At 52.5% G+C, this 22505-nt stretch overlaps 1 protein-coding gene across 1 annotated transcript in view; it reads left to right on the forward strand.

Annotated features, from left to right (window-relative positions):
• The first annotated feature begins 9409 nt into the window (after nt 1–9409).
• Nucleotides 9410–22505, forward strand: part of AKT2 (AKT serine/threonine kinase 2) — a 47604-nt gene continuing 34508 nt past the window's right edge. The window contains exon 1 of the mRNA XM_027515813.1: nt 9410–9586. The gene's annotated coding sequence lies outside the window, so the exon portion shown is untranslated. The remainder of the gene's footprint in view (nt 9587–22505) is intronic.

A 22505-nucleotide genomic window follows, 5' to 3' on the forward strand; every position in this document is an offset into this window, starting at 1 on the left:
CTGGGTTGGGAAGATCCCCTGGAGAAGGGAACAGCAACCCACTCCAGTATTCTTGCCTGGATAATCCCATGGACAGAGAAGCCTGGGGGGCTACAGTCATAGGGTCCCAAAGAATCAGACGCGACTGAGCACACGCGCACACACCATAATTTTAGAGTATTTTCATTATCCTGAAAAGAAACACCCACATTCCTTAAGCATCAGTCTCCAAGTCCTACCATGCTCTGCCCCACACGCCATTGCTCCAAGCCCTTGGGAACTACTAATTTGCTGTCTACAGAGACTTGCCTCTTGGGGGCATTTTATAGAAATGGGTTTATATAATATGTGGCTTTTTGTGTCTGATTTCTCTCACTTAGCATGTTTTCAGGGTTCATCCACATTGCAGTACTTCGTTTCTTTTTATTGAAGAATATTATTGCGTTGTATGGATATAACACATTTTGTTTGTCCAGTTGATGGTTGATTCTACCTTTTGGCTATTACGAATAATGCTGCTGTGAGCATTCATGTACAAATTTTGTGTAGACGCACGTTTTCAATTCTTTTGGGTATATACCTAGGAGTAGAATTGTTGGATCATAAGTTAATTCTATTTTTAACCATTTTAGGGACTGCCGGACTGTTTAAAGTGGCTGTACCATTTTACTCTGCCACTAGTAGTGTATGAGAGGAGAAGGCGATGGCACCCCACTCCAGTACTCTTGCCTGGAAAATCCCATGCACGGAGGAGCCTGGTAGGCTGCAGTCCATGGGGTCGAGAAGAGTCAGACACGACTGAGCGACTTAGCAGCAGCAGTGTATGAGAATTCCAGTTTCTCTGTATTCTTGCCAACACTTGATTATCTGTCTTCTCGATTATTGCCGTCCTGTGTGTGTGCGTGCTAAGTCGCTTCAGTCATGTCTGATTCTTTTCGACCCCATGGACTGTAGCCTGCCAGGCTCTTCTGTCCATGGGATTCTCCAGGCAAGAATACTGGAGTGAGTTGCCATGCCCTTCTCCAGGGGATCTTCTGACTCAGGGATCGAACTCATGTCTCCTATGGCTCCTGCATTGCCATCCTAGTGGGTATCAAATGATATCTTATTACTGTGGTTTTTGATTTGCACTTCCCTGATGGCTAATGATTTAAACATGTTTTAATGTCCTTATGGAGAAGGCAATGTCACCCCACTCCAGTACCCTTGCCTGGAAAATCCCATGGACGGAGGAGCCTGGTAGGCTGCAGTCTCATGGGGTCGATAAGAGTCCGACACGACTGAGCGACTTCACTTTCACTTTTCACTTTCATGCATTGGAGAAGGAAATGGCAACCCACTCCAGTGTTCTTGCCTTGAGAATCCCAGGGACGGGGGAGCCTGGTGGGCTGCCGTCTGTGGGGTCACACAGAGTCGGACACGACTGAAGTGACTTAGCAGTAGCAGTAGCAGTAATGTCCTTATTGGAAAGAGGCTTCCTTTTTAACTAACTGCATAGAATTCTCTTGTGTGGATGAACCTTTGAAACTAATCCCTTATTGTGAACATTTAGGTGGTTTCTGAGTCTTTTTCTATCACAAACAGCGCCTCTTATGCACACCACTGTTTGCTCATATGTGAACATATCCAGAGCGTAAATATCTAGGTGCTAAATTGCAAGGGCAAAGGGAATGCACCTATGTCTTATAAGTTTGAATTTATGCTATTTGTGTATTTAAAAGTAAATATTAAATATAATCAGATTTGTTTGAGGAACGCTCTTAATTTCTCCTCCAGTGTTACTAGCTAACAGATTTAGGCACATCAGAACAAGCAGCCATTTTATTTCCCTATTTTACTTCGGCTAAACCTTGCATAATTCAAGGCTGACTTTTACATATATTTGAATGTCAGGTTGAGGCAGAGGTCCATGAACACATAAACCTACATTCATTGTCCCAAGGTTTTCCCCTAGAGCTGCCTTTTCTTCCGCTGCTAAGTCGCTTCAGTCGTGTCCGACTCTGTGCGACCCCATAGACGGCAGCCCACCAGGCTCCCCCGTCCCGGGATTCTCCAGGCAAGAACACTGGAGTGGGTTGCCATTGCCCTCTCCTCAGTCACTGCTGCTGCTGCTAAGTCACCTTTTCTGCTCCCTCATTAATTCAGTGCTTGTTCCTAAATCACCAGCATAGCATACCCTGGCAGTCGTTGGGTGGCCTTCTTTTTTGTTTTCTTTTTACTTTTCAGCTACACCAAGGGGCATGTGGGATTTTAGTTCATTGAACAGCGGTAGAACCAGCACCCCCTGCATTGGAGGCCCAAAGTCCTAACCACTGGGCCACCAGGGAGTCCCCGCGTTTGGCCTTCTTTATGGTCTGTTATGATTAAGAGCTTGAGCTTTGATTAAGAGCAACTGTGTGATCTTGGGCCAGTTACTCAACCTCTCTGAACTCTGGTTTCCACTTCACTAGGGTGAGAGTAATAGTAGCATCTAATTGTGAGGACTAAACGAATCAGTTCTTGTGAAGGGCTCAAACAGTGCCTGGCGCAGTGCAGTTTTCTCATCTGTCTCTGAAACGGATGATTTTCAGCATCAGCATTAGCACCACCACCTAAAGAACCCTTTAATGACATTCTCATTGACTACAAAAAAGAGCTTTAGGGGTTACTCTTTATTTTATTTTAATTATAAATTTATAAGAAAGTAGCAGAAATAGAACAAGTGCTTCCTATATACTCTTCAGCCAGATTTGCCAACTGTTTGCTCCATTCTCTCTTCTCCCCTCCCCATCTCCATAAGCGCATCACACACACACACACACACACACACACACACACACACACACACAGAGTGTGGTTTTGAACAATTTGAGAGTTCACTTGAACATCATGTCCCTTTACCTCACAATACTTCAGTGTGTATTTCCTAAGAACAAGAACATTTTCTTTCATAAGCACAGTATAACTATCGAAACCAAGAAATTTAACAAGGATACAATGCTCTTCTTATCCAAACCCTAGTTCTTATTCTAGTTGCATCCACCATCCCTGTAATGTTCGTTATTGCCATGTTTTTTCCCTGGCTCAGAATCCAGTTCCAATCACGTGTTGCGTTTAGGTGTCATGTCAGAGTTTCCTTTCAAACAGTGAATGTTTCCGTAACAGCCTCAAGGTCCAACTTTCTCCAGGAAGGCTTGCAGCCTGCCAGACAGCTGGGTTCCGGCGGGGATGGCCGGCTCATGTAGTGCCATCTTGTGGCAGCCGCGTGAATGGCATTTTATAAATCATCCTGTTGGGCTGCTGTGAAATGAGTCCCTTCCTGATGACCTAAAAAGAAATCCAGTGATATTCACATCATCTTAATTTTTCTTAATAATATGGGAAACTGTTTTATTAAATACTTATGTAATTCAAACCCACATACTTTAATTAGCATTGAAAATGAGATTTCGCCATCTCTCAAATCTGGATCCATGCATGTGAAGTCCAGTGCTATGGGTAAAAGTGTGGTCTTGTCTTGGCCTGAGACATCTTTGGGAATGGATCTGGGCGCCACGACATTCTGGCTACGTGGTATTTTTCCTGAGGCTTTCCCTCTCTGGGCCTATGTTTACTTCTGCAAAATAGGCCTTACAGAGACGTCTACCCACAGGAACATACTCAGAAGGTCATGGATATAGTTTCCAGCATATGCCTGATATATGAGAATTCTTTCATAAAGGTTAATGGATTATTATTATTTGTTCAAATTTTTTTTTGTGAGCAGACAAGCTCAGACCTGAAGTAAAACTCACCCCAGTACAGAGCTTTAACCTTCCTAATCAAAACCACATTCAGTCAACAAATATTTATTGATTCCCCGGGTCTCAACTGGTTTGTAGGCAATGTTCTAGACACTGGGAATACAGCCCAAGACAAAGCCTTTGCCCTCATGGGCAAGTTTATGTTCCAGTGTTGGGGGAAGACAGTTACAAAATAAAAAAAATTTTTTTTTCTTTAGTGTTAAGCGCTAGGTAGAGAATTCAAATATGCTGAAAAGGAGGGACAGCATAGCTCTTTTGGATTCAGAGTGACCAGGGAAAGCCTCTCTAAAGAGGTGAGATTTGAACTGAGTTCTGAAAGACAGAAGTCAGTCCTGCAAAGATCAGGATCAGGGAGGCTGACCAGTCCGGGTAAAAGGAACAGCAAGTGCAAAGGCCCTGAGCTGGGAACATGCTTGTCTTTTTGGTGGGGCAGAGAAAAGGTTAGTGTGTCTAGGATATGGTGGTCAAGGGGAGAGAAGCTTGAGATCAAGTTAGGCAGACGGTCTCTGAAAACAATGGTGAGGTCTTCAGCTTTTATTTCACAATATGAAAAGCCATTTGTGTGTCAGAGCAGACCAATAAGGCGTTCACCCTTACTGAGAGTAGAGAAAGTTTCATCCCAAGGTCTGCAGAAAAGCACATTTAGCCTCACCTCAAACATTTGGGAAATCTCTGATGTGTTAAAAAGTTGAATGTCAGGACTTCCCTGGAGGTCCAGTGATTAAGACTCTGCACTTCCACTGCCAGGGACTCTGGTTTGATCCCTGGTCAGGGAACTAAGATCCCACATGCTGTGTGGTGCGGTCAAAACAAAACCAAGTTGAATGTGCATGGTTCATGGTATCTTTCATTAGAATTTTTGAAGATAAAACATTTTATAAAAAAAAAAGAAATTGGAACCAACATTTACAGAAGCCCTGAGGCTTATCTGTATTACTGCCAAACACTTAAAATGACTCTAAAAGGATCCTTCCAACACAGTAGCGCCTAGGGTGGGGCTTAGTAACTTCTGGCTGGGGAGTCAAAGATAATATTTCAACATTTCTGTATAACATGGGAAAGTCTTTTAAATAAACTTTTTTTTTTTTTTTTTTAACAGTGCCAGACTTCTTTGAGAATCTGATCAATACTATGGACTTTCTCCTCTGAAAATGCTCTGCTTAGGATGGAGAAAGGGGGAAGTCTTAAGTCTTGCTACTTGTATCCCATGATTTCTCATGTAGCAAGGAGAGTACACTTGTCAATGGCCATCTCCACCACTGCCAAGCATAGACCCCCCTCCCAGCTCTTATGGGGTGGAGTGGAAGTCACCCTATTTGGGGCTACCAGGAGGTTCTTTTTTAAAAAGTATTTATTTGTTGGGCCATGCACTGTATCAGGCAGGATCTTTTGTTTCAGCGCATGGACTCTCTAGTTGTGGTGTGCGGGCTCAGCTGTTGCAGCGTGGTGGGCTTCGTTACCCCATGGCATGTGGGATCTTAGTTCCTGGACCAGGGATCGAGCCCACGTCCCCTACAATGGAAGGCAGATTCTTAACCATTGGCCACCAGGGAAGTCCCTACCAGGAGGTTCTTTATGGCTGGCCTGGGCAGCCTGCCCCGTGACCATCAGAAGCCCAATCTCTGAAAAGGGTTGAAATGGATTCGAGGGACTGAGTTCTACTCTCTGGGGACAGGAGGGGATTATGAGGAGATGCCTTCTTCATCCCTCAGGGCAAGATTCTTCATCATTTTTTCTGAATCAGTAGGCCTTTGAGCAGGCTTCAGATGAGACACTCCAGGCCTTCTCCCCAGAAAACTTGCCTGTGCAGCCCACATTTATAGTCATAGGCGGGAAGTTTACAGAATAGATTAGAGGGTAGAGAACAATTTGGGGTTTTAGGAAATTTTCTCCTCAATCACCCTTGATGTGGAAATTGAGAGACTGAGGCCCTCAAACAGTAATTAAGTGGTTTGTTAAAGCTACACAAGGGACAGAAGTAGGCCATTACTTTCCATTTTTCATGAGTTCAAAGCACAGGCTCTTGTATCGGACTGCCTGGGTTCAAATCCCACCTTTACCCCTAACTTGTCCTGGGACCCTGAGCAAGCCCATGGTACTTAACCTCCAAGACTGTGTTGACAGCAACAGGATAGCACGGGGCGGGGGCGGGGGGTGGGGGACGACTGTGTCAAGAACAAAACCCGGGGGACGTCCCTGGTGGTCCAGTGGCTAAGACTCTGTGCTCCCACTGCAGGGAGCCCAGGTTCCATCCCTGGTCAGGGAACTAGATCCCACATGCCGCAACTAAGAGTTTGCATGCCCCAAGGAAGATGGAAGATCTGAGTGCCACAACAGACCCAGCGCAGCTGAATAAATAAATTAAAAAAGACGGCCCCCAGGACCTAGCCTGTAATGACTCCTAAGTAAGTTCTATTGCTGCTGTTTTGCAATGAGGAAAGGCAGGCTCAGAGAAGTGAAGGGATTCTGGCAAGGACACAGGAGAGGCATGATTGAAACTAGGGCCTGTCTGTATTTCCAAAGCCAATGCGTATTATTCACCCCGAGACTAGTTTGTTTCAAACTGTAAGGCACAAGCCAATAGTGGGTCAGAAAATCAGTTCAGCAGGGTCTCAAATGGCACTGAAAATAAAAATTAAATACCAGTGCATCATAAGTGCATGCTTGCTCACTCGTGTCCCACTCTTTGTGACCTCATGGACTGTGGCCCACCAGGCTCCTCGGTCCATGGGATTTTCCAGGCAAGAATACTGAAGTGGGTTGCCATTTCCTCCTCTAGGGGATCTTCCCCACCCAGGGATCAAACCCGTGTTCCCTGTGTCTCCTGCATTGCAGGCAGATTGTTTACTGCTTGAGCCACTCTAGGGGAAGCCCTAGAGTGGATCATACATAAGGGTAAATAGTATTTGGTGATACTTTTGTTTCATGAGATTATAAGTATACACCTTTTTGTACTAGGGTTTCTTTGGCTGTAACCATGACTTGTAGGATCTTAGTTCCCCAAAAAGGGACTGAACTTGCACTTCAGTAGTCAAAGCACTGAATCCTAACCACTGGACCCCCAGGGAATTCCTACCAGGTATTAAAATAGTTTGAAAGGCATTACCCTTGACTACTGGGCATCCCAAGGGGCACTAGTGGTAAAGAACCAGCCTACCAATGCAAAAGATGCAAGAGAGTTGGGTTTGATCCCTGGGTTGGGAAGATCCCCTGGAGGAGGGCATGGCCACCCACTCCAGTATTCTTGCCTGAAGAATCTCAAGGAGAGAGGAGCCTGGCAGGGTATAGCCCATGGGGTCCCAAACAGTTGGAGGCAGCTGACCAGACACACATACACACACACACCCTTGGGGTCCAAAGAGTTGGATGCCGCTGACCAGACACACACACACACCCTTGACTAGTACTGTCCCAAAGAGCTGAATGCAGCTGACCAGACAGTCACACACACACACACACACACACACACACACCCTGGAGAATTCCAAGAACAGAGGAGGCTGGCGGTCTACAGCCCATGGGGTCCCAAAGAGTTGGACACAGCTAACCAGACACACACACACACACACCCTTGACTACTAGTGCCCCAACAAGTTCAGACACAAGCAAATGGGAGCTTTCAGAGAGGTCTCTGTGCATTGTGATCCACCCTGTGTCCTAGGAGGGACGGGATTCAGGTTAATCCAGGAAGACTTAGAGGTAGGGGAATGGGCTATGGAGAGGAGTAAAGAGGGTAGGCCACAGCAGCCTTGAGCCTAGAGCAGAGCAGAAGAGCTACTTAAAAAAAATTTTTTTTAATGTATTAACTTTTTATTTCTTTTAAAAAATATTTATGTATTTATTTAGCCCTGTTGGGTCTTCCCTATGGCATGTGGGATCTTGGACCTTCCCTTCTGACATTCAGGTTCTTCATTTTGGCCTGCGGGCTTCTCTCTAGTTGTGGCATGCAAGCTTAGTTGTTTCACGGCAGATGGAATCTTAGTTCCCAGACCAGAGACTGAACCTGAGTCCCCTGCATTGGAAAGCGGATTCTTAACCACTTCCTGTCCAGGGAAATCTCAGGACTACTTCTTGAAACAAATACTCCTCAAGAGCCCATTCTGTGCCAGGCCCTTTGCTGGGCAGTGTTAGGTACACAGTGATGACTAAGTTAGTCCTAGACTTCTCCCTCCTGGGGCCTTCTGGGCAGTGGAGGAGACAGATCTGTTACCACACAGTGAGAGACTAAAATGGTCAGGGCTGTGGTGGGGGACGCATTAGTCAGGGTGTGATGGGGAAGGCCAGGAATGAGGAGGAACACAGAGCAGCGAGTTCCAAGCTGGAAACCCATTAGCAAGGGTTAGTTCCAGCATTCGGTTTACCTCTGGGAAAGCTGGGGCTTCCCAGAAGGCATGGAGATGAAGAATCCACCTGCCAATGCAGGAGGCCCAGAAGACACAGGTAGGGAGTAGGGAACGGCAATCCTGGAGTAGGGAATGGCAATCCACTCCAGTATTCTTGCCTAGGAAATCCCATGGACAGAGGAGCCTGGTGAGCTACAGTCCATGGGGTCACAAAGAGTCAGACACAACTGAACACACACACACAAGGCCACAAAGAGACACGACTGAATACACACACACACACACACACACACACACACACACAACTTGAGCAGGACTTTGCCTGAAACACTCTTGCAGACTTAGGTAGACCCAGGATTTTTCAACTCCCAGCCAGACTTTCTAGAAGTATGCATTAACTAATGCATACTTGCGAAGCTATGTGGCATTACTGGAACCCAAATTCAGAAGGTAGGAAGCCCCACCCAACCTATAAGAGAGCAGGGACCGGGGTGCCAGATGTGTCACAGCTGTCTACTACTCTAGTTAATAAAAGGGCTAGGATCTGTGCAGTTTTATTTTTACAGGGCGATTTCCTTTGGAGGCCCAAGTTACCCCGTAAAAAGTTACATTCCCATATTTCATTGGATGTTTATGATGGGCAGACAGGAATAATATTTTGCAGTCATAGCATGTGTTAATTGATATAAACCGTTCTGTTTACGTAAAACAGTCCAGTAGCCCAGTGACGCAACTATGATTGTTTCCATTTTGCATCTGTGGCTACTGAGGCACAGAAAACGGTCAAGCCTTCTGCCCACAGCCACCAGCAAGGAAATGCAAAGCTGGGTTTGTGCGGCTTCAGAGCCTGTGCTCAACCACGAGGAGACGTACTGAAAAGGAAACCCTGCCTAACGCCCGCTCCCGGGCTCTTTAAGAGCTTAGGAACCTGGACTAAAGACGAGGAAGGAGTAAAGCGAGATCAAAGCGTATGTAAATAAGGACCAGGGGATGCCGGGCAATATCACAGCGGCCAGCCAGCCTCTAGGGACAGCAGGCGTCAGAGTCCTACTGAGCCTGCGCAATTGTTTTTTCTTTTTCCCGTCTGGCGCCTGCGCGAGGCACATCCCAGGCCCACGCCGGCTCAAGCTTGCCGACTGTACGCAGGCGCCCTTCTCTTGAGCCGCCACCTCCGCCACCTTGCGCTTGCGCCCTAGCGCTCTTTGGGGGTCCCTCGCTCCCTGCCTTACGTCAGTTCCTGTTTGTGGCGGGAGAAGGCGGTATTTCCGTCCAGAGGGTGGGAGGGGGCGGTAAGCGGGGGCTGGGGGGAGGGGGCGGGGGGGCCGCGCCGCGCGAGCCGTTGGGCCTGGCTCCGCGAAGGCGTTGCCACCGCTGCCGCCGCCGCCGCCGCCTCCAGGAAACGTAAGGAGCGGGATCAAGCGCAGCGTGGCGATGGGCAGGAGGAGAACCCCGCCTGCGAGGCTGGGCGGCGGGCGGTGACAGGTGAGTGCGCCAGCGCGTGTCCCCGAGCGCGCCCCCCCCCCCCACCGATGGTCGCGTCCGGACCTCCCCCACAGCCCCCCGCAAAGCCGCTCTGGGCCGTACCACCGGCGTCCGCCGGGCGGGGACCGTGGTCCTTGAGCCCCCCCTTTCCGGGACGGAGTGGGGGTGGCCGCGCGGGGGCGGTGGGACTGGCCCTGAGGGGGCGGGGGCGGGGGCGGCGGGTTGTACCACTGAGGCGGCAGGGGGCGCACATCAAAGAGCGGGGACCGACTCTTTGGAGGGCTAGGGGCCGCAGACCCCCGGCGCGTGCGGGCTGGGCGTTGAGCTACTGGGCCGGGCCGGACGGCGCGCTGGGCGAGCGAGTGGGGCGCCTTGGAGGGGGCTGTACCTATTCGGGGCTGTGGGGACGGTTCCTAGAGCGTGTTGTTTGGAGAGGTGGGCGCTTCTGGGGAGGGGGGCTGTACCAAGTGTGGCCGGGGTAGCGCCCTCTGGGTTGTACCACTGAGGTCCTGGAGCAGGGGGGGGGTGGGGAGCCATCCTTAGAAGTAGAGCCGCGCCGTATCAGAGGAGAGCTGGGATGTTTGTGATCTTGAGGGACCGCGCGGGGCGGGGAGCCGGGCCCAAGGGGTGTTTTAGGGGAGCACTGTGGGAGCCCTGTAATGCCGAGCGATGAGGAAGGGGTTCTGCCTTCTGTGTGTGGTGGGTGGAGCTTGGAGTTTACACTGAGTTGGAGGGGGAATCACTTTTATTGAACTTCTTGTTGACTTTCGGTGGAACTGGAATGTCAGTGGGGCTGCTCTCTACCCTAGAACCTTTGCATATTACTAAACTATATTTTAAGGTGTGTGGGACACCTGTGGCAGATTCTTGCCATGGTTTTAGCTGGGGTGTGGGGTGGTGGGGGGGAGACGTCTTAGACGGCACTTGTTTTCTGAGCTTTTCGGCTCCATATTAGGGAGGGGAGGGGTTATGAAGTTTGGATTTGAGGACCTGTGCCCCTGGACCTGCTTAAGACTTGGGAAGGAGTGTTTTGAGGGCCACCTCTCCCTGAAGGCAGGGTGGCTGGGGACGTCTTTATCCTTGGGATTCTGAGCACCCTTTTCCTTGCATTTGGAAGCCACTTGGGCTCAGCAAGAGTCCTAGGCGTCATGAGGCCCTCCATGTCTGCCTTTGAACCTTGTTTACTCTTCTCAGAGAAAACATCCATCAGGACCTCTGGGCTGATAGTGGTTGGTGGTGGGTGCTGGTGTCCGGGCCCCTCCATCCTGGCCAAAAGGCCAGACACATGGTCGTGTCTCCTTGGTTAGCAGTCCTGCCGCCCATCATGTTTACACTCCCCACCAGGCGATTAACAGTTGGCTTCACCATTAGGCGGCAGCGAGGCTGAGCGCTGTTTTCCCAGCTGTTCCTCTCTGCATAGGCCAAGGGGACTTGGGCGGGGGTGCCCCAGCCCACACTGACCCAGGGAGGAAGGCTGCTCTAAAGGACTGGGGGCAGCTACCCTACGAATCTGGTTTCTCACTGTGATTTCTGGGTGGGAGCTTGGAGCAGCTCGCCCCAGTCGTGAGGCCACTGCCCCTGCTCCTCAGGCCAGCCTGTGACCTTGGCTTGCTCCGTAACCTTTGCCCTGGGTCTGGAGTTCCCGGAGGGCTGGCCGTAATCCCTCATTGACCCAGCTAATGTGGGCTGGTGATGTGGTGGAAGCGGGCAGACAGTCGCTCTTGTCCACACCATCAGCTTCCAAGCTGACTGGCTTCCATGGGTTGTGGTTGCTCAAGAGAATGGTCCGTGAGCCTCTGTGAGGCCATGGTGACTGCTATGTAGAATTTCTCTGCACTGGGGGTTTCTTCCTTTTGTCTGCTAACGTTTAGAGGGTTTGCCTGATGGGATTAACAACAGTAGTCAAAACAATAATTGTGAGGTCAGTGCCTATTGAGCGCATTCTGTGTGCGGTACGCTGTTTAGAATGCTTCACAAGGGTTAACTTGCAGGATACTCACATCCTAGAACTTTGTGTTCTGTTGTCATGATCTCCATTTTAGAAGGGGAAACAGAGGCACAGAGTAGCAAATCAGCTCCAGAGTTCAGGAATTTTATTGAACACTCAACCTGTCAGGCACATGACAGGCTGTTTACACACACGACCTCATTCAAACTTCCAAACACACCCATGGGGTAGATACAGTTCTTCCCGTGTTATACACTCCCATGAGCTAGGCAGCAGTGTGATATCCATTTTACAGGTGAAGAAACTGAGACCCTTGCTACGAAGTAAAATGATTTGCTCGACATCTCAAAGGTGGAAGGGGTAGAGCTGGGAAGTGCACCCCTGGCCTAGTTTGGCCTCAGAGTGAACCTCTTGCCGGCGTGTAACTGGAACAGTGGTTTCGTTGAACCCAGGGGTGGATGTGGTGTTTCTGTCCATTTTTCAGAGTCAGAAAATTGGGGCTCGGAGGAGGAATTGCTTTCTCCCAGGTCTGTCAGACACTTGGGGGCCATACTGGGGTTTGAACAAATTCTTCAGTCACTAGGTCCCCAAGCTTGTGGCAGGGTGGGGGGTGGGGTGGGGCGGGGTGGGGCGCAGTCACCTCAGGCCTCCAGGCAGCTGCACCCTTGGGTGTTTTCTTCCCCTCAGCCTTGGGGCCTAGGGCTGCCTCGAGCACCTCTGCCAGCAGCCAGCCCAGCAATTTCAGGGCTTGCAGGTAAAACTTGGTTCCTCCTCAGAGTTGAGCCAGGGTGTCTTTTAACTGGGGGCAGACTCTCTGCTGGACGCCGGGAGGGAACAAGCAGGAGAGACATGACACAGTTACCAGGGCACCCGTGTGTGAGGTCCCTGCACAAGGATGGCGTGGAGGGCTCGTGTGCACCTTCTAGTGCTTTCGCGTTCTGGTTGTGTGACCTTGGGCCACAGTGTTCACCTGCATGCAGTGGGCTTAGAGCAGCATCCACCTCAGGCTTTTGTGAGGACCACATCAATTAATCCAAGAGAAGCTTCTTGAACCGTGCCTGGCACTGCATAAATGCTCTGGTGGCAGTCTGAGGGCATCTGTCCTTCCCCACCTCGGCACCCTCAACCCTCTCAGGCATTGTCCTGGCATTCAGTCCCCCGGCCTGGCCTAGCCAGAATCCAGGAGTCTGGTGTCCTGGTTTGTAATCTCTGGGAAGAGCTGTATTGAAGTGCTTCAGAGCATCAGGTTCAAGTCCAGCCCTGCCCCTTGGTGCCTTTGTGACTAGGAGCAGGTTCTCAGTCTTCCTGAGCTCATTTCATCACTTGTGTCATGGGCTGAGTCCCTCCTCATAGGTTGCTGTGAAGGTTAAACAGGTTAATTTGCGGAAGGCACTTGTAACTGTGCAGGTATAGCAGTGAGCCTGCAGCAAACGTTTCCTGTTATCAGTATTTAAGAATAGTGCTGGACACCCAGCGAACCCTCAGGAGATCCTAACAATTGTAATTCTTATTTTTTTCTGCTAGGATTTTGCAGGTCCTTCCCAGGTTAAAGAGCCCTGTCAGGTAACCCCAGGAGGAGGGCAGGGCTGAAATTAGCATCTCCATTTTCCAGATGAGGAGACTGAGGTTCTGGAGGATTAAGGGGTAGGGACATACTGTGAGAGACCGGCACATGCATCCCCCAGGTCCCTGCCGTCTTCCACCGTTGCTGCCCAGAGCCCCACCGAGGCCGAAGTTCGAGCTCCTCTCCAGATGTCAGGTTCTGCAGAACCCATTTTGCTCTGTGTGCTTTCATTGACTCTCCACCACCACAGCTCCCAGGAGTGCTGGTGACCACCTCGACCCAGGGGAGAGCAGTCCCTTTGAAGGCCGAGAGGCACAAGGGCAGTCTCCAGCCCAGAGGGCAGCAGAAGTGCCTGTGGGAGTCAGGGGCCAGGCTGCTTTGCGGGCCAGGGCAGGAAGCGTGGCAGTGATCCTGAAGGCATTGCTGAGTGAAACGAGAGGTTTGCATTGATCCACCAGCATTTATTGAACACCTGATCTGTGCCCAGCATTTCTTCAGGTGCCAGGGATACAGAGGGGCACTTGATGAAGGCTCTGCCTCTGTAGAGTTAAGGGAGGTAAACCCTGAACTTGATGCATAAACAGGGGCAGATTCGGGGTAGGGGCTTGGCAATTAAAGTCAGGTGTGACGGGCTGCCAGGAAGGCCTTTGAGCGGATCCCAATTGGCAAGGTGACCTGAGGAGAAGGAACAGCCTGGGGGTGTGGGGAACCACAGCGCAGAAGTGGCAAGGAAGGACAGGGCTTGGTGAGGTGCAGGTAGGTTGCACAGAGGCCTGGGCGGCCGTGCAGGGGGGCGGCCAGGCCAGGGGCTGAGGGCAGGCAGGCAGGGTCACTTGGAGCTTCGCAGACCATCTTGAAGAGTGGCTTGGGCAGACTTAGGGTGTTAGAAGATGCCTTTTGCCATCTGAGAGGTTCTCAGGCTTCTCCCTGGGGTGGGGATAGACTTTGGAGCCCGTCAGGGAGTTTCACAGGCCTCCCACTTCCCCCTTGAGTAGAATCTCTGCTAGAGAAAGAGCAAAGACCTTGATGGTTGCCGCCTCCTCTGTGGTTTTCACACCGTGTTCCCCAGGGCCCATATCTGTTCCCTTTAAGGGACACATGGGGGAGGCTCAATGGGCTGATCTGCTCACCCCTCCCCAACCCAGCAGCTGGGCTAATCTCAAACAACAGCACAGAACAACAGTAATGCCTGATAAAAACTATACCTGCGGGTTCTGCCTTCCATTCCGCTTATGTCCCTGAGGGCCTGCAGCATTCCTGGCACTGCTCTAGAACTTGGATGGCGGGGCCTGCCTTCTAGTGGAGGCAGGTTCGCAGCAAGCAAGCCAGTGATAGGAATCAGGTTGTGATTAATGTTTCAAATTGATCAACTTCCTAAGAGCTCTCAGTGGAATGAATCGGGAAAGAGGGAGTGGGGACCTAATGTTTTAGCTGGAATGATCTGAGAAGGCCTCCCAGGGGAGGTGACGCAGTGAAGAGCCGTGGGAGGACGTGCATGAGTGAAGATCCCTCAGACCGAGGAGGAATTGGCTCTGGTTCCCACCTCCCTTGGATTTCCTTGGTGGCTCAGACGGTAAAGCCTGCCTACAATTGTCTGCCTACAATGCAGGAGACCCAGGTTCAATCCCTGGGTCGGGAAGATCTCCTGGAGAAGGAAATGGCACCCCACTCCAGTACTCTTGCCTGTAAAATCCCATGGACGGAGGAGCCTGGTAGGCTACAGCCCATGGGGTCACAAAGAGTCAGACACGACTGGGCAACTTTACTTTCCCACCTCCCAGGAGTGAGAACTGAGGCCTGGAGAGCCCGGGTAACCTGTGCTGGTTCCCCCAACACTGACAGGCTTTGTATTTGGGCAGAGTGGCTCCCAAGGCCCTCCTCCCCCCCAACCCAGAAAGGTGCTTGATAACCAGGGGTGAGAGGGACGTCTAACCCCACACCTGAGCCTGGGATTTAAGGGTTAGTGTGGTAAGCAGGAGCCTGGCTCTTGATTTTCCCAAGCTCTGTCTGGAGTGTCTTCCTGAAAGGAGCAGAGCCCCTCAGAGCAGACATCCTTGGGCCTCTGGTTCCTTGGGAAGGGGGATTGGAAGGGAGCGTCTTTGGCAGTTGATCTCCAAGTCTCCAGGGATTCCAGGGACACCCACCCCTCCCTAGGCCTCTCTTCAACTTCCCAAGAGCTCTCAGTGGAAGACTGTCAGCCACCAGGCCTCTGGGCTGCACAGTGGGGTGGTTCCGTGGCAGGCTCCTCTGGACAACCAGCCAAGCAGCAAGAGGCCCAGCTTGGGGAGACTGCCCTGGGAGCAGGACCAGGAGGGAGGGAGTGAGGGAGCTGGGGTAGGAGCTCAGCCTGGCCCCCAGCTCGGCACCCCCGGGCGCCCGCCCACATCGAGGCCTGGCTGCCCTGGGTGCGGGAACGGGGGGACAGTGAGCTGGGCTGGTTAAGGGGAGCCTGCATGTCACAGGTTCCCGCAGGAAGTTCCTCAGGCCCAGCTGTCCTGCCCAGGAAGCGCCTCCGCAGATGTTGTTTCTAAGGGTGAGGCCAGAAATCCAAGGCTGCCTTGCTTTGCCACCTTGTGGGCCCTTTTCCGAACAGGCTGGGGTGCCTGCCTCTCCCTTGCCTCCCCTCCACCCCCGCCTCTGGCCTTTCCAGCCCAGTCTCAGGGTGTTCATCATCTGTGGGTCATTGTGTAGGAGTTCAGACTGGGGGCGGCCAACCTGGGTATGAACCCTGCTCCTGGCTCCTCTCTCAGTTGCCTTGTAGCCCTGGGGCCTCATTTCATCTCTCTGAAAGGGGGCTGTCCCTGCCGAGAGGCCCTGGAGGGAGGGTTCATGGAGCTAGCGTGTCCAGAGAAGGTGTTCAGCAGATCTGAGCTGCTATTGCTGGAGATTGTCAGGCTGGGTACCTGAGAGTGGAGAAGGGGCTCTGGATGCGGCCAGCCTGGGCCTGGGGTTGACAGGGAAGGGGTGGCAGGCCAGTCAGCTGAGGCTCCCACCAGGGAGGGCACCGGACAGGAATATTCATCACGCCCGTCACCCAGCTTTGAGCACTGTGTGTGTGCTCCCTCAGACACACAGCAGCCTGTGAGGCAGGCAGCAGTCCCCCCATTTTGTGGATGGAAAATCAAGGTGCACGGTGCTGCATAGAATGCCGTGTGGTTGTTGAGAACTGGCGGAGCGGGCTCTCTCTGCCAGGCACTGCTCCCCAGCACAGCCTGGGAGCTTGGGGCAGCTCTTCTCCCCAGACGAAGGCTTGGAAGGTTATCTATCGGCTTTACCCAAAGTTAAAGTTTTAGTAGGTGACAGATGTGAAATTTGAACCCAGCTCTATCTGGGGTCAAGTCCGCTTTTTTAAGACTGGCTCTTCTGCTTCTGACCAACGCCATGGCCACTGTTTCTGGGATTGCTACTGTTGGTCTAAAGGTCTTTTTTTTTTTGCTTTCTCTCCTACAGAGCTGACACAAAGCAAGCCTCAGTTGTCCTGGAAATGATTGAGTTAGATCCATACGATGTCTGCTTGGGAGATGGCATGCGGCTGCCTGTCTCTATCTGCTAAGGCCCATGGAGCCTTGACCTTGGCCAGCCCCATCCTCCCCCTGACAGAGGCCAGGGAGAAGGGGTGAGGGGGTCCCCTACCCCTGCCGTGGAGTCTTGATTCCTGAGTGACTTTGGAGCCAGCCCGTGGCTGTGTCCGGTTGTTTGTGTGCCCCTTCTCTCGCCGGTGTCTTGCTTTGTGGCCTGTACGGCTCTGGCCACCAGGGAGCGGTGCCTGGTCTAGAGGCGGGTGCAGAGAGGGAGTGCGCCCTGCGAGCGCCCCAGGAAGGGCAGAGACCCAGCTGGCCCTGGCGGGAAGGGCCTTGGGGCGACCTCCTGAGGCGAGGCATCCAGGCTGCGAGGTGAACTGCCGGAAGAAATGGCCAGGCAGGGTAGAGTGTGGGAAAGGCCCTGAGGTGGGAGAGCCTTGATGTGGTGGGGACCCCGAGAGTAGGCCACTGTGCTGGAGCTGGGGGAGGAGAGGAGGGTGGCAGACGCCAGGTCGTTTGGGCAGGTCTGGGGTTCCCTAGGGTCGTGCTTCTCAAACTGGTGTCCAGAGACCTAGCTGCGGGGGGGAGGTGTGTGTGCCAGTGCGGGGTGCTGAGCTTGAGTTTTGGGGTAGTGTCTGCAAGTTGTCTGCTTTTTTTAGCTGTGTGTTTTCATTTAGATGGTAGTTTTGAAAAGTTAATATGGGCATGTCATGAATCATCTGGATGAGTCCTTTTAACCTGCTGCTACTGCTGCTAAGTCGCTTCAATCGTGTCCGACTCTGTGCGACCCCATAGATGGAAGCCCACCAGGCTCCCCCGCCCCTGGGATTCTCCAGGCAAGATCACTGGAGTGGGTTGCCATTTCCTTCTCCAATGCATGAAAGTGAAAAGTGAAAGTGAAGTCGCTCAGTCGTGTCCGACTCAAAGCGACCCCATGGACTGCAGCCTACCAGGCTCCTCCGTCCATGGGATTTTCCAGGCAGGAGTACTGGAGTGGGGTGCCATCGCCTTCTCCGTTTAACCTGCTAGTGACAGTATTAACATAGCTGCCACTTCCACCATAGCTCTGGCTAACTGAGGCTCAGGCTGGCCTTGACTTGGAAGAGTTCGCCGTGGTGTAATTGCTGCCTGTCTTCCAGAGCACTGGCCTCATTGTCAACTGTGCTTGCAGCATGTCTCGTGGGGTCCCCACAACAACCCTGGGTTGTCAAAAAAGGCATCTTTTGAAATAACAAAATAAATGCTTGGTCAGGTTGGGGTTAGGATCCAGTTTTGTAGACAAGAATGCTGATGTTCGGAGAAGCGTCTCTTGCAGCCTGGAAGTGGTGGTCGGGCTTTGAATCGAACAGGAGCAGGTGTGGGTGTGGGTCTCACTCTGGGGTGAGTGGGGCCGGGTCAGGGCCGGGGAGGCACGGTGTTGTGTGGCCGAGGCTCCTCGGCAGCCCGGGGTGATCAGGCCCTGGGCCGCTGAGCACCGTGGTGCTCGCCCCACCCCGCACCCCTGCCTTCAGGCTCCCGGTGCTGCACCTCCACCGTGCTGGCCACTGGCCACGAGGGGCTATTTAAATTTTAAGTAGTTACAATTAAAGTGAGAATTTAGTTCTTCAGTTGGACTAGCCCTGGTAGCCACGCTTGCATCATTACAGAAAATTCTCTTGTCTGCATCTGCCCGCCGTTACAGTCTTAGGCACACGATTTATTCTCGCTGGGTCTGTTTCTTCTTCAGAAGAACGGGTAGTCATAGCATCCACCTCACAGGGTCGCGGGCAGGATTGTCATACACATCCAGGCCTGGCCTGCTGTGAGCACTCAATAGATGTGCTCACTGGCCCTGGTCAGGACCCCGTGTCTTTGCTCCAAGGTGCCCTAGGGATAAGGTGGAGACTCACACCACCAGCACCCGCCTCGTGGCTGGGGCAGCAGGCAGATGCTGGCGATGTGGAGCAATGTCTGTGAGGGAGGAGCCCCTCAGCCAGACTGTAGGGGCTGTGTGTGTGTGTGTGTGTGTGTGCACGCGCAGACGTGCTTGTGTGTGTCAGGGGCGGCCCAGTTCTGCAGGGTATCCAGGGTGGTAAGGGAGGGCTGGCTGGGGTCGGTGGGGCTCTGTCCTTGGGAGCGAGGGAAGAGGCTCGGTCTGGGGTGCTGTGAGCCTGTCCGTTGGCCATGCCCTCCTGTGCAGCCTCCTGTCCTCAGTTCCCCATCTGTGAGGTGTGGGTCCTTTGGTCCCCAAGGGAAGCAGGCGGCGGGAGAGTCAGGCCAGTGCTCAGTGCTTCTCCTGGGGACAGCTCCGGCCTCGCTGGGGCCGGGACTCCATACACTGCTCCCTCTTCACGCTGGCAGTTCCCATCCCTCCCCAGGAAATAGCCACAGCCCACTGTGGGGGTTTTTTTGTTTTTTGTTTTGGCCGTGCCACGTGGTACCTGAGATCTTAGTTCTCCGACCAGGGGTTGAACCCAGGCCCCTGCAGTGAGAGCACCGAGTCCTAACCATGGTCCTGCTGGAGAATTCCTAGCCACAGCCCGTGTAGTGGCCTCTCAGGCCCTGCCCAGCCAGGTCCCCGGCTTTCTCTGTGGCCACGTGGCGCCTTGCTTCCCCCCCGACCACCTCCTGGCTGTGTCTCACACAGTCCACACCTCCGTGCTGCTCTTCCTCGGCCTGGACCGCCCTCCCCCGGGTCTCTATGAAGCTGCCGCATCTCTTTCAGATTTCTGCTCAGATTGCACTGTGTCAGTGAGCCCTGCTCCGACCACCATTTACAAAATCGGAAACTCTTGCCCCGTTCCCACACACCTAGTCCTTTGTATGCCTTTTCCACAATATTTGTCAAATCCTGCTGTACTGTATAGCTCACCTGTTTGTTTAACTTGTTTGTGTTTTAATGCCTGTCCACTCTCCCCTGCCCTCCCCTCTGTAAATTCCCCCGGGGCAGGGAGTGCTGTTTTGGTCTCTGCCGCCTCCCCGGGGACCAGAGCAGTGCTGACCCAGCACGGGCGCCATACTTGTGGAATGAGTGGAGGCAGGATTTTTTGTTTCACCTTCACTTGGCAGAACTCAGAGCTCCAAAGCTGTGGTTCTGTTTGCCACCCCCATCCTGAATTAATGAAAGCTCTGGGCCTGGCCCTGGCTGGGTGGGGTTGGAGATACAGTGTGGATCAGGACCGACCCTGTCCCTGCCTTGCGGGGCGACTAGTCTGGGGGGAGGCACTGTTACCAGAGACTTACACAAGTGACTGAGCACAGTAGAGGTGAGTGCTGTGAGGAGGCAGGAAAGCCGAGCTCAGAAGGCCTGTGACTTGTGGGCCGGAGAATTGTTGCTTTTGAACTGTGTTGGAGAAGACTCTTGAGAGTCCCTTGGACTGCAAGGAGATCCAACCAGTCTATCCTAAAGGAAATCAGTCCTGAATATTCATTGGAAGGACTGATGCTGAAGCTGAAACTCCAATATTTGGCCACCTGATGGCAAGAACTGACTCATTTGAAAAGACCCTGACGCTGGGCAAGATTGACGGCGGGAGGAGAAGGGGACGGCAGAGGATGAGATGGTTGGATGGCTTCACCGACTCACTGGACATGAGTTTGAGTAGGCTCCAGGAGTCCGTGGGGTCGCAAAGAGTCGGACATGACTGAGTGACTAAACTGAACTGGCTGCAGCATGGTGCTGTCAGCGTGCTTCGAGTCTGTGGCCAGGCAGACTCAAACATTTGACATGGTTTCTGTGGGTGCTCTAAGGCCCGGGTTGGCAGGGAGCAGAAGGAAGCCTGCTCTGGTGCCTATTCTTGTCCCAGTGTTGTTTGCAGCCCACCCACATCTTCAGCCTGTCTTCAGTCCTACCTGCTCCAAGTAGACAGATGGGGCAGTTGTGGGGAGCGTGTGGTGATCAAGAGAGGAAAAGGTGTCTTCAGTGCCGCCTGCGTACCGCAGAGGCAGTGGAGGTGGAAGTTCACGGTCCCCGCGTCTCCACTTCAGGGGAAGGGATGACAGGAGATAGGTGCTGTGCAGTCACTGTCTCGGGCACTGTTTGAAGGACCTCACGTGGATGAACTCATTTAATCCTCACAGCAACCTTGGAGCTTTGTTATCTAACCTGCGAATGAGGAAACTGGTGGAGAACGGGGAGCACAAACTAGTGGAGCTAGGGGAGCACCTGCCCAAGGTCACATGGCAGGTGGAGGAGCTGAGGCTGAGATGCATTTGGTTCCCAAGGCCACCGTCACTCCTGCTCCCGTTGTTCTGCTCCCGTTGGCTCTTCGGCACAGTTCCTTCTCTGAACGTGACGTTTACCATGGACCTCCGACCCTCCTGTGAAAGACTCTATTCCCCATAAGATCTCTTGTTGATCGTATAACTGCTTTTCTGCGAAGGATGTGTGAATGAAGTTATACGTGGATTGTGTGATGCCCGTAGATCTCAGTAATGTCAGCTCGTGAAAAAAGAAGCAGGTCCGAATTGAGGCGACGTGGTAGGGACACGTTTGTGCTGCAGAAAGGGATCAGGTGCGGGAGCATGCTGAACGCTGACGGGCAGCGTCTGTACCTCACATCGAGGTGGGGCCTCACACGTGGGACGCCCGGCTGTGTTCTGTCGGGGCCGGGCCCTCGTGGAGGGTGGGGTGCTGTGCTGGGCGCTCCCCACACAGGAGCCTGCAGTGGAGGCACTGCTGTCGTCCTCACTGCACAGAGAATGGAGCTGAGACTCGGGGAGGCTAGAAGCTGAGGTGCAGGGACCTGAATCCAGGTCTCCCAATGCCGCCAGCCTGAACATTCACTGAAAGGGCTGAAGCTGAAGCTCCAGTACTTTGACCACCTGATGTGAAGAGCCGACTCTTTGGAAAAGACTGATGCTGGAAAAGCTTGAGGGCAAGCAAAGAAGAGCGCAATAGGTTGAGATGGTTGGGTGGCGTCACTGACTCAGTGGACCTGAGTTTGAGCAAGCTCCGGGAAATGGTGAAGGACAGGGAGGCCTGGCGTGCTGTAGTGCGTGGGGTCGCAAAGAGTCAGACGCAACTGAGCGACTGAACAACAATTCCACCAGCCACGTGGTGCTGTGTGGTCCCAGCCCAGCTCCGTACTTCCTGATCAGGTGATGGGGCAAGTCACTTCACTCTAGTGGCTTAGTTTCTTCATGAAAGCGGAGGGGATAAGAGGGCTGTGGGAATTCCTTGGAGGTCTAGTGGTTAGTACGTTGCTCTTTCACTGCAGGGCTGGGGTTCAGTCCCTGGTTGGGAAACTAAGATCCTGTAAGCCATGCGGGGTGGCCAAAAAACAAAACAATCTCAATATAATTATACAAGAAGATTAAAAAAAAAATCCCTTGCTAACGAGTGCCTGCTGCATAGGGTTTCTGTGAGAGTTGAACTGGCAGGTACAGAACACTTAGGTGTGCCTGACATGTGCCGAGTGTGCGCAGGCGTTGGCGCTTCGTAGTACTGGCGTAATGTCAGCCCTTGGGGTGATACCAGACCCTTGTTGTGGGCATTTAGACTGCTCCCTGGGTTTCACTATTCCAGCAACGATATCCTCAGAACGGCATTCTCACCTGTTGGCTTGGCCCCCAAGGGACACTGGGTCATGTCTGAAGACATATTTGATGGTCAGAACTCCTGGGGAGGTCATGCTGCTGGTTTTAGCAAGCAGAGACCAGGATGCTGCAAGCCCCCTCCAGTTCTCAGGACAGCCCCAAGACAAGAATTATCTAAATGTCACTGGTGCTGAGGTTGAGAGACTCCACCTGACAACCTCTGTGCACCTGCATAAGCGATCTGTGCGAGAGAAATTGCTCTGAGGACATGTGCGTTTTCTACTGTATCAGTTTTGCTGACGGGCCCTCACAGAACACGGGCCGGTTCCCGGAGCTGCAGGTGGGGAGTGAGGGAGTCGTTTTGCCTGC

The sequence above is a fragment of the Bos indicus x Bos taurus genome, chromosome 18, assembly GCF_003369695.1.
Source record: "Bos indicus x Bos taurus breed Angus x Brahman F1 hybrid chromosome 18, Bos_hybrid_MaternalHap_v2.0, whole genome shotgun sequence".
Taxonomy (NCBI): Eukaryota; Metazoa; Chordata; class Mammalia; order Artiodactyla; family Bovidae; genus Bos; species Bos indicus x Bos taurus.